This window comes from Aquarana catesbeiana, unplaced genomic scaffold (assembly GCF_042186555.1).
Source record: "Aquarana catesbeiana isolate 2022-GZ unplaced genomic scaffold, ASM4218655v1 unanchor1, whole genome shotgun sequence".
NCBI lineage: Eukaryota > Metazoa > Chordata > Amphibia > Anura > Ranidae > Aquarana > Aquarana catesbeiana.
The window spans coordinates 189,355-207,085 of record NW_027362512.1 but is presented as its reverse complement, the minus strand read 5'-3'; the positions used below and the strand labels follow the sequence as shown (position 1 = coordinate 207,085).

Here is a 17,731-nt window from a genome sequence, read left to right as displayed (position 1 = left end):
AAGACTTTCCATCATAGTAATGGAGGGACCTGGTAAACTCTGAATGTTAGAACTTCGCCTATCAAATTTGTCAGGTATTCAGGAGAAGCAGGGGTACGGAAAGCTGCTACAGATATGTTCAGGTGCCTCGTCACTTCCACCCTTGTTATGTTAGTCTCTCTCCTGTACAACATTCAAGGTTTGTCAGCTTTAAATCTGGCTACAAAGCTTAAAATCCCCCACTGCTTGTTTCACTGGTTGTTCAAAGGCTTTACACGAATATTGAAAAATGCCTGGAAATTTTTAAATATTATTTCAAGAAAGAGACTTACACAACATTCACTGTTATGCATAACAAACCAAATTATTATGAAGTCCTGTTTTTGCTGCTGCTGTTCATTTTACTTTTTCGTATTTTATAGTATAATTTTCTTGTATGATATTGAGCTTTTATTTATTCTTTTAGACATTTTTTGTTACAAAGAGAATGTGAGAAATGGTATAGTCCTATACACCAAGGAAACATATAGAGATGGAGAAACTGTTACACTCACATGCAATGAAGGATACGAAATTGATCACAAACCCGAGGAGCCCAGGACATGCACAGCACAGGGATGGAGCCCACCTCTGAATTGTGTTAGTAAGTATTTATTAAAGTTTGTATTCATTTTTTAAGCAGTTATTTCTTTATTAGGTATAGCAAGAATAAAATTACATAGTACAAGTATATCACATGTCAATGAATGGGTTAATGCACGAGAATAGGGTTAAACAGTGGGAGGAATTTATCAAAAAGGAATCTGGAGCAGCTATTTATGGCAACCAATCGGCTTCTATCTTCAGTTTGTTCAGTTAAGCTTTGAAAATAAAAGATAAAGGTAGTTGGTTGTCATGCACAGCTGCTCCAGATTCTGTTTGTTCCAGTTTTGTTGAATTCCTCTCAGTGAGTACATATCATTGTATATAAATGAACCCAGATAGTTTTTGCTGAAACTTTTCTTTTTTATACATAAAAGCAGCTATGCATTTTCACCATTATATACAGTACACAGATAGAAATATGTAGCTTTATATTTGAACCTTGAAAAGTTAGATATCCACAGTTGGAAATATTTTGCAGCGGTAATCATATCTGAACATAGTTTGTAGCATATAACCTAAAACCTTCTAGTCAACACTAGGGATGAGCTGATGGTTGAGTCTGAACTTAGGTTTGGCTGTTTGGGAATTGTAATGAATAGCCCGTTCAGCCCCCTTGTCAGTGCAAATTATGCATCATATATAGAAGCAGTATTTCTACTGCTTCCACTATAGATAACTGCTTCCCGCTGTCACTGGTTCCTATGAAAACAAGGGTGCCTGCATTTGTGGCGTCCCTTGGAACCACTGATGTCAGATGAAATCCCCGCTCCTTTTAGGTGAAGGGGTGAGCATCATGATTGACCATTAATTTACAACTAGGGACATTTTTTAAGGATTTTTATTATTTAATAGGACTGCTCATTTATATGCGAGAGTGGGCTTCCAGATTACGATATGCCTCCTGCCCACAGACCCCCACAACTACTGGCTAAGATTGTATGGAAGAAGCCCTTGTTCTCATCAACAAGGGGCGAGGTGCTTTGCCAAGGCAACCCCTTGAGGACATATAGCCTGGTATGGTTTGGGGGTGCACAGTTCCCCCCCCCCTTTCTTGGCCAGCCAGGCTGCATGCTTAGATGAATGGGGTTGTAAACCCTCATGGTTTTTCACCTTAATGCATTGTATGCATTAAGGTGAAAAACCTTTTTTAGTGCTACAGCCCCCCAGCCCCCCCCCCCCCCCCCGTTTTACTTACCTGCCCGGGAACGAGCACACCATCTGTAGCTGGTGTCTCGTGTCCCGATTGGATAGATTGATAGTAGCGCAGCCATTGGCTCCCGCTGCTGTCAATCAAATCCAATGACGCGGCGCTGGGGGTGGGGCCGAGTCCTGCATTCTGTGTATATGGACACAGATGCAGGACTCTGGAGCGCACCCGCACGCGTGTCCACCAAGGAGAGCGCTTTTCTAATGTGGACACTCAATGCAGGGAGGAGCCACCAACGCTGCTGTGAGACCCCAGAGGAGGAGGATCGGAGCCAACGAACTGCACAGTGGAGGCAAGTATAAAAATAAAAAAAAAAAAAAAACAAAAAAAAGAGGGTTTACAACCTCTTTAAGGGTCTGGTTTGGATTTTTAGGGGGACCACACACAATTTTTTTTTTCATTCTTGCAGGATGTATTAAAGCAAAAGTTACATTTACAAAGAAAAAAAATGACACTTCATTGCCAGCTTCTTTTTTTACTTCCTTTAGAGATCTTCTATGTATTTTGTGAGGACCTTTGGGATCTGTGTGCCATTTTTAAAAAACAAAGCCAGGAGGGAGAAATCATTTGCTAGCAATTTAAAACACTTTTTTTTCTTTTGTAAATGTCAGTGCTTTAAAAAATCACGGCTCCTGACATGTTCCCCTGGTGCTATTTTCAACATCTCCATGCCTATTAGCCCAGAAAATAAGCATTTTTAACTTGAAAGATTTGGGATTCAGGTTCGGCCTCTGAACTTCTTTGAAGCTCTCTGAACCCTGCTTGAACCAAACCCAGAGCAGAGTTATCACTAGTGAGAGCCAATGTTAATATTTTGTGGCTTCTAGCAGACATAATATTTTCCATCTTATTAAAGAAGAGGTCTAACTTCCATTTCCTGACTGCATAGATGTAATGGGTATACAGTATGTATGTTGTAGACATAAAGAGGGGCAGAGCTGTGTGCATTTATGCATGTACAATGTATGATGGTATTTCTCACCAGTATGTTTCTATGACATTTTTAAAGCAGATGGACAGGGTTGGGGTGATTTAATTTGCCTTAGGAGGCAGGTATTTTAGAGGTATATTGAAGGCCTAATAAGACCTATGTATAAGTTTGAATTGGATTCTTGGTTTGAAAGTTTTTGGTGTTTGTGGCAGTGAGGGATCAGAGTACTCAGCCTTTCAGAGGGTTGAGTAAAACTAGGATATGTTATGTTTTTCCCAGAGTTTCTCTAAAGCTTAGGGAAGTTCCTAAAGGAGTGTGAGGCTCTGTTAGTATCCAATATTAGTCTATAGGAAATTGGGCAATATTGATATTGCATATTTCTGTTGTACTTTTAAATTTGAGAAAGTCACAAATAGCTTTGGGAGTCTAATTTTGCGTACACACAGTTGGATTTTTGGATGGAAAATGTTCGATGGGAGCTTGTTGTCGGAAATTCCGACCGTATGTAGGCTCCATCGGACATTTTCCGTCGGAATTTCCGACAAACAAAATTTGAGATCTGGATCTCAAATTTTCTGACAACAAAATCCTTTCTTGTAAAATCCGACCGTGTATACAATTCTGATGCACAAAGTTCCACGCATGCTCTGAATCAATTACGAGACGGAAGCACTCGGTCTGGTAAAACTAGCGTTCGTAATGGAGATAGCACATTCGTCACGCTGCAAATTTTTTAATCTTTTAATGCAGCGCATTCTCTTCTTCTTTATAATGCTAGAAGAATGAAGTTGTTTTGCTGCTATTATTCACACAGAGTTCTGACAAACTGATTTCTTTCGTGATCTCCTGAATAATATTTTTTTTTTTTTTCGTCAGATCTCCATTATAAAGTTTTGCATTTATTTTTATAGTGAATTTTTTTTATCTCCTGTTTTTTTTTGTTTTTTATTCTGGTGATCTCCATAATTTTTGTGTGTCAAGTTATCACAACACCATTATTTTGTATTTTTTAACCTCCTCAGCCTCCAGCTGGCTGCCACATTCCACGCCCTCCTCCTGACGGAGTCTTTCCTGTGTATGCAAAAGGGACATAGTTTTATTTTTTTGTTCATCAATCACACACAATTTTCAGCTCATGACTGTTGCAAATTGAATGTTAACAAATAGAAAAGACTACCATTCTGAGTCCAGCATTTTTCATTCTTGTCCCAATCATTTTTGGCTACTACTGTCTATTGATATGTAAAACACTTTATTAAATCAGCAATTAGTGATCAATAATATCTAGTTAACATCAATTTTACGACAAGAAATATGTAGAATGCTATACCTGGCTCAAGCTGGGCTCCTCCACTTCTTCCTGGGTGGAAGGCCCAGGTTGGCTGTCGGAAGCCTCAGCTGGGGTGGAAGGAAACATAGAAGGAAGGGTTGAGAGTGATTGCCTGACTTTTGTTTGGTTTGACAGAAAACACAGTCTGTCATAGTACCACAGCCTGGGTACATACAGTCAGGTCCATAAATATTGGGACATCGACACAATTCTAATCTTTTTTGCTCTATACATCACCACAATGGATTTGAAATGAAACAAACAAGTTGTTCTTTTACTGCAGACTCTCAGCTTTAATTTGAGGGTATTTACATTCAAATCTGGTGAATGGTGTAGGAATTACAACAATTTGTATATGTGCCTCCTACTTTTTAAGGGACCAAAAGTAATGGGACAATTGGCTGCTCAGCTGTTCCATGGCCAGGTGTGTGTTATTCCCTCATTATCCCATTTACAAGGAGCAGATAAAAGGTCCAGAGTTCATTTCAAGTGTGCTATTTGCATATGGAATCTATTGCTGTCAACTCTTGGATATGAGATCCAAAGAGCTGTCACTATCAGTGAAGCAAGCCATCATTGGGCTGAAAAAACAAAACAAACCCATCAGAGAGATAGCAAAAGCATTAGGTGTGGCCAAATCAACTGTTTGGAACATCCTTAAAAAGAAAGAACGCACCAGTGAGCTCAGCAACACCAAAAGACCCGGAAGACCACGGAAAACAACTGTGGTGGATGACCGAAGAATTCTTTCCCTGTTGTGAAGGCCACCCTTCACAACAGTTGGCCAGATCAAGAACACTCTCCAGGAGGTAGGTGTATGTGTGTCAAAGTCAACAATCAAGAGAAGACTTCACCAGAGTGAATACAGAGGGTTCACCACAAGATATAAACCATTGGTGAGCCCCAAAAACAGGAAGGCCAGATTAGAGTTTGCCAAACATCTAAAAAAGCCTTCACAGTTCTGGAACAACATCCTATGGACCAATGAGACCAAGATCAACTTGTACCAGAGTAATGGGAAGAGAAGAGTATGGAGAAGGAAAGGAACTGCTCATGATCCAAAGCATACCACATCATCAGTGAAGTATGGTGGTGGTAGTTTCATGGCGTGGGCATGTATGGCTGCCAATGGAACTGGTTCTCTTGTATTTATTGATGATGTGACTGCTGACAAAAGCAACAGGATGAATTCTGAAGTGTTTCGGGCAATATCTGCCCATATTCAGCAAAATGCTTCAGAACTCATTGGACGGCGCTTCACAGTGCAGATAGACAATGACCCGAAGCATACTGCGAAAGCAACCAAAGAGTTTTTTTAAGGGAAAGAAGTGGAATGTTATGCAATGGCCAAGTCAATCGCCTGACCTGAATCTGATTGTGCATGCATTTCACTTGCTGAAGACAAAACTGAAGGGAAAATGCCCCAAGAACAAGCAGGAACTGAAGACAGTTGCAGTAGAGGCCTGGCAGAGCATCACCAGGGATGAAACCTAGCATCTTGTGAGGTCTATGCATTCCAGACTTAAGGCTGTAATTGACTGCAAAGGATTTGCAACCAAGTATTAAAAAGTGAAAGTTTGGATGATTGTTAATCTGTCCCATTACTTTTGGTCCCTTAAAAAGTGGGAGGCACATATACAAACTGTTATAATTCCTACACCGTTCATCTGATTTGAATGTAAATACAATCAAATTAAAGCTGAACGTCTGCATTTGAAGCACATCTTGTTCATTTCATTTCAAATCCATTGTGGTGGTGTATAGAGCCAAAAAGATTAGAATTGTGTCGATGTCCCAATATTTGTGGACGTGACTGTATACTTTCTGCTATAACACATATCCAATAAAATTCAATCCAGTGACACCAATACAATGATCAGTGCTAAAAATATGCACTGTCATTGTACTAATGACACTGGCTGGGAAGGGGCTGAACATCTAGGGCAAAGAATTAAATATGTGCCTAGCCAGTGTTTTTGTGTGATGGATTTTATTCCCTGCTATGCAAGGAAACAAAATTTACCACATCTCTGCTGACAGAGCAGAGCTCTGCCTTGTTCACATAGGCAGAGCTCTGTTTTGTGTGTCTCCTCACGATCAACGGGTGCCAGGGGACATTCATTGGCCAGCACCTGCTGATCGGCTTCTGCTGTTTCTAATCACAGCACAGCCACGGTGCCGGAGGCACGTGTGCCCCCTACCCGGAAGTGCCGGATCACGTACTGGGTACCTTATACGGCACAGGAGAGCTTCTCTTCCACCGTACTCATAAATGAGGTGGTCGGAAAGTGGTCAAAGAAGACCTTTATTAAAATAGTCAAGAATGCTTAGCAACCAGCAACTGTTAAGGCAATGAAAACTTTATTTTATTTTTTTCAAACTAGTCAGAATTTTTTTGTTTATAGCGCAAAAAATGAAAAATCCAGTGGTGATCAAATACCACTAAAATGAAGCTCTATTTGTAGGAAAAAAAATACATAAATTGTATTCATGACCGCGTAATTGTCAGTTAAAGTAATGCAGTGCCAAAAAGCAAAAAAATGGCCTGGTCATGAATGGTGTTAAATCTTCTGGAGGGCAAGTGGTTAAGGTAGGCCCAGATAAAATGTTAGCTCTCTTACGGTTTTCAGTGTACACAAAATCATACGTGTGTATGTATGCGTGTATGTGTGATTTATATATTTATATATATATATATATATATATATATATATATATATATATATATATATATATATATATATATATATATATATATATATATATAATACCGTATTTATCGGCGTATAGCACGCACCCCAAGTTTAGGAGGGAATTTTAAGGAAAAAAAAAACTTTTAGGAGGGAAGTTGAAGGGAAAAAAACTTACATTTAAATGCCCATCATTGCAGCCTTGTCAGTGCAGCCTTGTCAGTGCAGCCTTGTCAGTGCAGCCTTGTCAGTGCAGCCATGTCAGTCCAGCCATGTCAGTCCAGCCTTGTCAGTGCAGCCTTCCCCATTGTCCATTGCAGCCTTATCCCAGTGCAGCCTTGCCCCAGTGCAGCCTTGCAGCTCGCAGTTTGAAAATGGCGCCGCTCCCCTGCGATCCTGTGATCCCCTGCGATCCTGAGCTTCAAAATGGCACTGCCGGCGTCAAAATACACAGAGCCGGTTCTCGGCTCTTCTCGGCGGCTCTCGTTTACTTTCGGCTCCACTCGTAGTCCCGCCCGGGATGGGCGTGACTGTGAGCGGAGCTATCCGAACCTAGCCAAGTACACTCGACTAGGTTCGGGCGGCGCTCGAGTGAAGCTGAAAGTGGCCGAGAAGAGCCGAGGACCGGCTCTGTGTATTTCGGCGCCATTTTCAAATCGCGGTCGGCGATTTTGAAGATCTGTCAGCTCAGGATCGCAGGGGATCGGCGTATAACACGCACCTGCGATTTCCCCCTGATTTTAAGGGGAAAAAAGTGCGTGTTATACGCCGATAAATACGGTATATATCTATGTGTATATACACACACACACACATTAAAGGTGAATAAACTAGTATGAAAAATACACGCAAATTAGCTGCTCCCCAATAGTGTATGAATTACCTTTACTGTAAATCAATAGAAACTGTAAGGGGGCGCTAATTTAAAACATAAACATATACTGTGATACTGTTGGAAAATAAAGTGCAAATAATTCATTTCAATTTGTGACAATGTGAAAAGTCCTTAGAAAATAAGTTCATAATCTTCATTATCCTTAAATTCCTTTTTTTCTTCAACATGAGACACTGGTGTGAACCATCACCATCAATTGCTTATTCACCCAATAGTGCTCATATGGATGTACACTTACCAAATAGCCATGGCCTCTTTAACTAAAAAGGTCTAAAATTGCCTGGGTTGGTGAGTCTCCTTCAGAATCCTCTTCCTCCTGTTAGAGGTCCTAAGCAACTCTCCTCCTTTCCACTATAATACTGTGTAATTAAAAAGGGATCCCGTATAGGGGTTGATTTACTAAAACTTGGGAGTTCAGAATCTGGTGCAGCTATGCATGGTAGCCAATCAACTTTTATTTAACTTCAGCTTGTTCAATTAAGCTTTGACAATAAAACCTGGGATCTAATTGGTTTGTATGCAGAGCTGCACCTGAATTTGCAGTCTCTTTTTTTAGTAAATCAACCCCATAGTGTAATACCGTTTATTTTTAAAATTACAAATCAAGTAAAAGGCTGCTTACATTTTACAGTGCCCTCCCTTGCACTAGGACAGGGATATGCAATTAGCCTAACTCCAGCTGTTGCAAAACTACAAGTCCCATCATGCCTCTGGGTGTCATGCTTGTGGCTGTCAGAGTCTTGCTATGCCTCATGGGACTTGTAGTTCTGCAACAGCTGGAGGTCCGCTAATTGCATATCCCTGTACTAGGATAACCCACATGTATTGTAAGGGAATGCCGCCGCTCTGCTCACACTCTCGAGCCAGTGTGCATTCCACTGACCGTTAGGAGAAAGCCAGAAGGCAGGGACCCAGGAGTGATGTGACCAGTACTCTACGCCTCGACATACGTTTCGTTGGATCATCATCTTAACTGATCTGACTTGTGGCATGTGACTTGTGCTCTAAGGACATTGAAAGGGAACCCCACACGAAAATAAATAAATGGAATGGGACCTCCCCACCATGACCATACTGGTATGGATTTTGAGGGGAAACCGAACGGCAAAAAAAAAATGAAGTGCCCCCCCCCCAAGTCCATATGAGACCCTTATCAGAGCATGCAGCCCTGGCATGTCAGGGAAGGGGGGAGGAGCAACCCCCCCTCTTGGACCATACCACGCCACATGCCCTCAGTCCATGAGGGGGTGGGTGCTTTGGGGCAGAGGGGGCTCTGGCACCCACCCCAAAGCATCTTATCCCCATGCTGATGGGGACAAGTGCATCTTCCCAACAACCCTGGGTGGTGGTTGTGGGGGTCTGCAGGCAGGGGGCTTATTAAAATCTGGAAGCCCCCTTTAAGAAAAGGGGCCCCAGATCCCAGCCCCCCTATGTGAATGAGCATGGGGTACATTGTACCCCTACCCAGTCACCCAAAAAAAGCAGTGTAGTGTTCAAAAAACAAGAGATGGTTTTTGACAAGTCCTTTATTTAAAATGAAGAATGTCCCTCGTTATAGCTCCAACATGTCTTCTTTCTCTGGTACCACCACTGATTTCTGTCTTCTGCCTCCAGTCTTCTCCCTCCTCTAATGTCTTCTCCTTCCGCTGATTTTTCTTAGGTCTTCTCCACACGGATCACATATGCACTCTGCCATGTATAAAAATCCCTAATGTCAATAGATTTCCCTGAATGGGGATGTGTAAAAAAAGGTACCCTTGTTCATACTGGAGCACTGAACACAGCATAAGCAAGGGAAAGCACCATTTCTTTTTGGACCTAAAAACGTTGGTACTCCCTTCACTTTCTCACAATTCTCTTGTTCTGCCTGCATTGTCTGCTCACTCTCCTTTCAGTTTCCAGACTCTGGTTTTAATAAGAGACAACCCATCTCATGAGAATGAGTATAGAGTACATAGAACCCCTACTCATTCACAAAAAAGGAGTTGTAACCTAGAATTTAGGACACCCAAATGTTTGACAAGTCCTTTATTAACCTCTTCCCAACGACCATACGCATATATGCGGCCTCTCAGCAGGTGGGCTTTAACACAGAGTCTGCATATATGCGGCCTAAATGTAAACCTTTGCCGGCGGGGATCAGATAGCTCCCGATGCATACTTGCGATCTAGAGCTTTCTGATCATGTTACCGCTGTGACAGCCAATCAGTGTTTACATGACCCGAATGCCTCCCACCACCTAGATGCTCTTAAAGGGCCATGAGGCGTCGGAGGGAAGGGGTTAAAAAATCTCTCTGCAATCAAACACCAGACGCTCATGTGTTTGGCATCTAATCCTGGCTGGGTGGCAGAGTCCACTGTTGAACCTGTGATGTCAGCTCCTTTTGACACCTACTGGTCCCCTAATGGGGACTCCTCCATCCCCCAGATTGTGTGAGACTCCTTTAAGATGGTTACCAGGGGAGAATGCATTTCCGCCATTAAGGCTGCTCAAGTTAATCAAAACCATAATATCCGAGATCTTAAAACAGAGCTCCACCCAAAAAGGAGAAGCTCTGCTTGTCTGCCTCCTCTCCCCTTCTGCTGCCACAATTGGATCTTTTTTTAGGGGGGGAGAAGCAGGTGCCTAGTTTTGACAGATACCCGCTCCTACTTCAAGTTCTACCCCACTCCATCCCCGCAGCCTTCTGGGACACTTCACAGGTCCTAGAAGACTGAGGCCCATTTACAAAGCGCAGCATGCTTCGCACATGCATAGTAGGAAATCGGCTGTCAAGCCGCAAGGCTTCAGTGCTGGTTTCCCTTAGTCAAGATGACGGTGCCAGCACCCAAAAGCCAATTGAGGAATCGGATCAGGTGAGGACACCACTGGATGCCTGGACAGGTAAGTGTCCTAATAGAATGAGAAACCTTCCCCAGACTCTGTTGCTTCTACAACAAGCTAGGAGGGACTTCTCAATTCAATATCAAAATTTAACACACTGTATTAACAAGCAAAGGGCTTGTAATGGAAATTTGTAAGTTCTGTATATAATTGTATTGTATTTTGTATGTATTGCACACTGCCCTCACTGTGCACACAGCACTAATAATGTTTTCAGTAAATGTTTACATTCTTTCGAATCCTGATTAGAATTAGCCTGCCTATGTAACGCCCTTTGTTACCATAAATGTACAATTGTAATATTAATGTGATACCTACGTTATCATGTGCATAAAAACCTTCAATTGCGTCATAATAAAGCAGAACAGTTATTTGGAAAGATGCTGAGCGTATCTTTTGTGTCTGTTCCCTACTGCAGTAGTTATTATTAATTTGGAACCACTAATCAATATGAGGATAGGAGTTGCCTATCATCAATTCAACCGAGTCAGGCTTAAGACCTTTTCAAAAAGGGCAATAAAATTGGCAAGCTGTTGGCCCTTTTAACAGCTGATCCTACCACCCCCAAAGCTATTTCTTGTATTTACTCCCCAGATGGTACACCCCTGACTTCTAGGGAGCAGGTTCTCCAGACATTTGTTTCCTTTTACAGTAAATTGTACTCTCCTTTACCCCCTTTTTATGCCTGCCACCATCATGCCTTTTTAGGCAACCGTAATTTACCTGCTTTGCCTGCAGGTACTAGAAGTCTTTTAAATGCCCGATTGACAGAGGAGGAGATATTCATTGCAAATCGCCTGGTCCTGATGGGCTGCCTGTCGAGTGGTATAAACATAATTGTAAAAATGTATCCCCCCACTTGTTACGCCTCTATTCAGAGTGTTTACAAAACCAGAAACTGCCAGCATCCTTTTGAGGCTCATGCGATTTTACTCGCCAAGCTCAAAAAAGACCCTTTGCTGTGCACCACTTGCAGGCCTATAGCCCTAACATGGATCTTAAGATTCTCACGAAAATGTTGGCTACCAGGCGTACCACTGTCCTTCAACTACTAACATCCTCCAATCATCCCTGCTCGACGCTAAGCAGGGCAATAACTTATCCGCAGGATGTGGAAACCTTGCAAGAGGATCTGAACAATTTAATGGAGTGGGCAACTACATGGCAAATGAGGTTTAATGTAGAAAAATGTTAAATAATGCATTTAGGTGGCAAAAATATGAATGCAATCTACATACTAGGGGGTGAACCTCTGGGGGAATCTAGGATGGAAAAGGATCTGGGGTTCCTAGAAGATGATGGGCTCAGCAATGGCATGCAATGCTAAGCTGCCGCTAACAAAGCAAACAGAATATTGGCATGCATTAAAAAGGGGATTAACTCCAGGGATAAAGCGATAATTCTCCCACTCTACAATACCATAGTTGCCAACAGAACCGATTTTCCCGGGACAATCCCGATTTTGGGACCGTCGTCTCGATCAGAGGCTGTCCCGAATCAGGATTTTCATCAGGAAAATTGGGAATGTTTGTTTTTTAATTTTTGGAGCAGCTGGCTCCAGCAAAATGGCCTCCGACGCTGCCGCTAGACCTTCCCCCTTGTGTTTAGTGGAGAGAGGAAGGGGGCTCGATCCGTGCAGCCAATGAATCGGCTTCTTTAGCTGCATGGATCGGCCCCTCCCCTCTCCACTGAACACACGGCGCCGGTGTCTATCGGCACCTGCGCAGTACGGAGCGGACACTATCCGATGGGGGGACACTTTTCGTCAGAACACCGGCCGCTCCTGGAGTTCCTGGACGTGTGCTGGGGGGTGTTTATGGGAGGTGAGGGTCTGCACTGGCACTGATGGAGGGGGTGGTCTGCACTGAGGGGGTTCTGCACTAATAGAGGGGGGGTCTGCACTGATAGAGGGGGGTCTGCACTGAGGGGGGTCTGCACTAATAGAGAGGGGGGTCTGCACTGAGGGGGGTCTGCACTGAGGGGGGTCTGCACTGATAGAGGGGGTCTGCGCTGATAGAGGTGGGGGGTCTGCGCTGATAGAGGTGGGGGGTCTGCGCTGATAGAGGTGGGGGGTCTGCGCTGATAGAGGTGGGGGGTCTGCGCTGATAGAGGTGGGGGGTCTGCGCTGATGGGGGTCTGCGCTGATGGGGGTCTGCGCTGATGGGGGTCTGCGCTGATGGGGGTCTGCGCTGATGGGGGTCTGCGCTGATGGGGGTCTGCGCTGATGGGGGTCTGCGCTGATGGGGGTGGGGGGATCTGCGCTGATGGAGGTGGGGGGTCTGCGCTGATGGAGGGGGGGACCGCACAGAGGGGGGTCTGTATTGAGGGAAAGGGGTCTAAACTGATAGAGGGGGTCTGTACTTAGTGGGGGGGGGTCTTTACTGAAGGGGGGCCATAGTTGGTGGGGGGGTGACACCAATTTTTTTCCGCACCGGTTGACACCAGCTGTAGTGACACCACTGGCTCTTGTCTCTGCAGCAATTTAACGTTAATGTACAGGAGGGAGATTAACTATATACAGGAGGAGGGGGGGGGGGGGGTAACTATATACAGGGGGGGTAGCTATATACAGGAGGAGGGGGGTTAGCTATATACAGGAGAGAGGGGTTAGCTATATACAGGAGGAGGGGGGTTAGCTATATACAGGAGGAGGGGGGTTAGCTATATACAGGAGGAGGGGGGTTACCTATATACAGGAGGAGGAGGGTTACCTATATACAGGAGGAGGGGGGGTTACCTATGTACAGGAGAGGGGAGGGTTAACTATTTACAGGAGGGGGGGTTAACTATTTACAGTGGGGGATACTATGTACAGGGGGGTAAATAGGGGGAGAGGGGAAACTATGTACAGGGGGAGGGGGTAACTATGTACAGGGGGGGGTAACTTTGGCTCTGCCTGGGACACTGATTTAAGGACTGAGGCTGGGAACACTGGTGTAAAGACTGACTCTGCTGGTGACACCTGATGCAAGGAGGGACTCTGCCGGTGGCACCTGATGCAAGGAGGGACTCTGCCGGTGGCACCTGATGCAAGGAGGGACTCTGCTGGTGGCACCTGATGCAAGGAGGGACTCTGCCGGGTGGGGCACCTTATGCAAGGAGGGACTGTGGCGGGGGCACCTGATGCAAGGAGGGACTGTGGCGGGGGCACCTGATGCAAGGAGGGACTGTGGCGGGGGCACCTGATGCAAGGAGGGACTGTGGCGGGGCACCTGATGCAAGGAGGGACTGTGGCGGGGCACCTGATGCAAGGAGGGACTGTGGCGGGGGCACCTGATGCAAGGAGGGACTGTGGCGGAGGCATCTGATGCAAGGAGGGACTGTGCCGGGGGCACCTGATGCAAGGAGGGACTGTGGCGGGGGCACCTGATGCAAGGAGGGACTGTGGCGGGGGCACCTGATGCAAGGAGGGACTGTGGCGGGGGCACCTGATGCAAGGAGGGACTGTTGCGGGGGCACCTGATGCAAGGAGGGACTGTTGCGGGGGCACCTGATGCAAGGAGGGACTGTGGCGGGGGCACCTGATGCAAGGAGGGACTGTGGCGGGGGCACCTGATGCAAGGAGGGACTCTGCCGGGTGGGGCACCTTATGCAAGGAGGGACTGTGGCGGGGGCACCTGATGCAAGGAGGGACTGTGGCGGGGGCACCTGATGCAAGGAGGGACTGTGGCGGGGGCACCTGATGCAAGGAGGGACTGTGGCGGGGCACCTGATGCAAGGAGGGACTGTGGCGGGGCACCTGATGCAAGGAGGGACTGTGGCGGGGGCACCTGATGCAAGGAGGGACTGTGGCGGAGGCACCTGATGCAAGGAGGGACTGTGGCGGGGGCACCTGATGCAAGGAGGGACTGTGGCGGGGGCACCTGATGCAAGGAGGGACTGTGGCGGGGGCACCTGATGCAAGGAGGGACTGTGGCGGGGGCACCTGATGCAAGGAGGGACTGTTGCGGGGGCACCTGATGCAAGGAGGGACTGTGGCGGGGGCACCTGATGCAAGGAGGGACTGTGGCGGGGGCACCTGATGCAAGGAGGGACTGTGGCGGGGGCACCTGATGCAAGGAGGGACTGTGGCGGGGGCACCTGATGCAAGGAGGGACTGTGGCGGGGGCACCTGATGCAAGGAGGGACTGTGGCGGGGGCACCTGATGCAAGGAGGGACTGTGGCGGGGGCACCTGATGCAAGGAGGGACTGTGGCGGGGGCACCTGATGCAAGGAGGGACTGTGGCGGGGGCACCTGATGCAAGGAGGGACTGTGGCGGGGGCACCTGATGCAAGGAGGGACTGTGGCGGGGGCACCTGATGCAAGGAGGGACTGTGGCGGGGGCACCTGATGCAAGGAGGGACTGTGGCGGGGGCACCTGATGCAAGGAGGGACTGTGGCGGGGGCACCTGATGCAAGGAGGGACTGTGGCGGGGGCACCTGATGCAAGGAGGGACTGTGGCGGGGGCACCTGATGCAAGGAGGGACTGTGGCGGGGGCACCTGATGCAAGGAGGGACTGTGGCGGGGGCACCTGATGCAAGGAGGGACTGTGGCGGGGGCACCTGATGCAAGGAGGGACTGTGGCGGGGGCACCTGATGCAAGGAGGGACTGTGGCGGGGGCACCTGATGCAAGGAGGGACTGTGGCGGGGGCACCTGATGCAAGGTTGGGACTCTGCCGGGGGCACCTGATGCAAGGAGGGACTCTGCCGGGAACACCTGATGCAAGGAAGGACTCTGCTGGTGGCAGGCGACGTGGCTAGTGACACGCTCAGGGATCCCACTGATTTGGCATTATGGTGAGTTGAATGATTTCATTTTATATTACAATGTAATAATGGAAATAATGCACTTCAATCATCCTGACACCATAACAATCATGGTGGCGGGATGATTAAAGTGCTAACCCCAGGTGTTTGGAGTATCTTTATCTGCTGATTGTTAAACTTTCTAGAATACACATACCGTATTTATCGGCGTATAACACGCACTTTTTTCCCCTTAAAATCAGGGGAAAGTCGCAGGTGCGTGTTATACGCCGATCCCCTGCGATCCGAGCTGTCAAAATAACAAAATAACAAAAGAGCCGGTCCTCGGCTCTTTCCGGCGGCTCTCGTTTACTTTCGGTTTCACTCGTAGGTTCGGATAGCTCCGCTCGGGGCTACAAGTGAAACCGAAAGTAAACGAGAGCCGCCGGAAAGAGCCGAGGACCGGCTCTATGTATTTCGGCGCCGGCGGCGCCATTTTGAATCCCAGCAAGCAGGGACAGGGGATCGAAGGCTGCACTGGGGAAGGCTGCACTGGGGCAAGGCTGCACTGGGGCAGGCTGCACTGACATGGCTGCACTGACATGGCTGCACTGACATGGCTGCACTGACATGGCTGCACTGACATGGCTGCACTGACATGGCTGCACTGACATGGCTGCACTGACAAGGCTGCACTGACATGGCTGCACTGACATGGCTGCACTGACATGGCTGCACTGACATGGCTGCACTGACATGGCTGCACTGACATGGCTGCACTGGGGAAGGCTGCACTGACATGGCTGCACTGACATGGCTGCACTGACATGGCTGCACTGACATGGCTGCACTGACATGGCTGCACTGGGGAAGGCTGCACTGACATGGCTGCACTGACATGGCTGCACTGACATGGCTGCACTGGGGAAGGCTGCACTGACATGGCTGCACTGACATGGCTGCACTGGGGAAGGCTGCACTGACATGGCTGCACTGGGAAGGCTGCACTGACAAGGCTGCACTGACATGGCTGCACTGGGGCAAGGCTGCACTGAGAAGGCTGCAATGATGGGCATTTAAATGTAAGTTTTTTTTTTTCCCTTCAACTTCCCTCCTAAAAGTTTTTTTTTCCTTAAAATTCCCTCCTAAATTGGGGTGCGTGTTATACGCCGGTGCGTGTTATACGCCGATAAATACGGTATTTCAATTGTTGTGTAGGATCTGGGCCTGCTGTCCCTCCATTCCTCTCTCCCCCTTTCCTTCTCCATCCCTCATTCATCTTAGACTCTAACCACACCCCCTTTGAGCCACGACCACTATTTCACGTAAACCACGCCCATGTTTCACCATGAAGCGCGCCGCAGTTTTCATTTTTATTGCTATGCCACGCCTACAAACGCATGCTCCGCCCCTAATTAATATATGGCTCCGCCTACAGCCAAAAGTGTCCCACAAATTTTTTTTGCTATGTTGGCAACTATGCAAGACTTTGGTCCAGCCTCACCTGGAGTATGCTGTCCAGCAGTCCTCAGGAAGGATGTACTGGAAATGGAGTACAAAGAAGGGCAACAAAGCTAATAAAGTGTCTGAAGAATATTAGTTATGAAGAAAGGTTGCGAGCACTGAACTTATTCTCTCTGGAGAAGAGAAGCTTCAGAGGGGATATGATTTCAGTTTACAAATACCATACTGATTACCCCACAATAGGGATAAAACTTTTTTGCATAAGGGAGTTTAATAAGACACGTGGCCACTCACTAAAATTAGAAGAAAAGAGGTTTAGCCTTAAACTGCGTAGAGGGTACTTTACTGTAAGAGCGGCAAGGATGTGGAATTCCCTTCCACAGGCGGTGGTTTCAGCGGGGGGCATCGATTGTTTCAAAAACCTATTAGATAAGCACCTGAATGACCACAACATACAGGGATATGCAATGTAATACTGACATATAATCACACACATAGGTTTGACTTGATGGACTTGTCTTTTTTCAACCTCACCTACTATGTAACTATGTATGTAAATGAGTTTCATTGGCCCAAAAGGGAACAAACGCATTTTTACACACATGAAACTGAAAACTAATGGGCCAAGTAAGGGAGTCCTGGTCTTTTTAGATCTTGAAAAAGGATTTAACTCCATAGACTGAACTTACAGTATATGTGGGAGGTCCTGAGATGTATGGGGTTTGAGGCAGAGTTTTTTAAATGGATGGATTCGCTATATGACCATCCATTAGCGACCATTAGGGATGAGCTTCGAGTTCGAGTCGAACTCATGTTTGACTCGAACATCGGCTGTTCGCAAGTTCACCGAACAGCGAACAATTTGGGGTTTTGCGGCAAATTCGAATGCCGCGGAACACCCTTTAAAAGTCTATGGGAGAAATCAAAAGTGCTAATTTTAAAGGCTTATATGCAAGTTATTGTCATAAAAAGTGT

The 17,731-nt window shown here is 46.5% G+C and overlaps 1 protein-coding gene across 1 annotated transcript in view; it reads left to right on the top strand.

Annotated features, from left to right (window-relative positions):
* Positions 1–351: 351 nt before the first annotated feature.
* The window catches only part of LOC141121033 (coagulation factor XIII B chain-like), a gene marked incomplete at its 3' end in the record, with an annotated part of 197,140 nt that continues 179,760 nt past the window's right edge, over positions 352–17,731 (top strand). The window contains 1 exon segment of the mRNA XM_073611056.1: positions 352–622.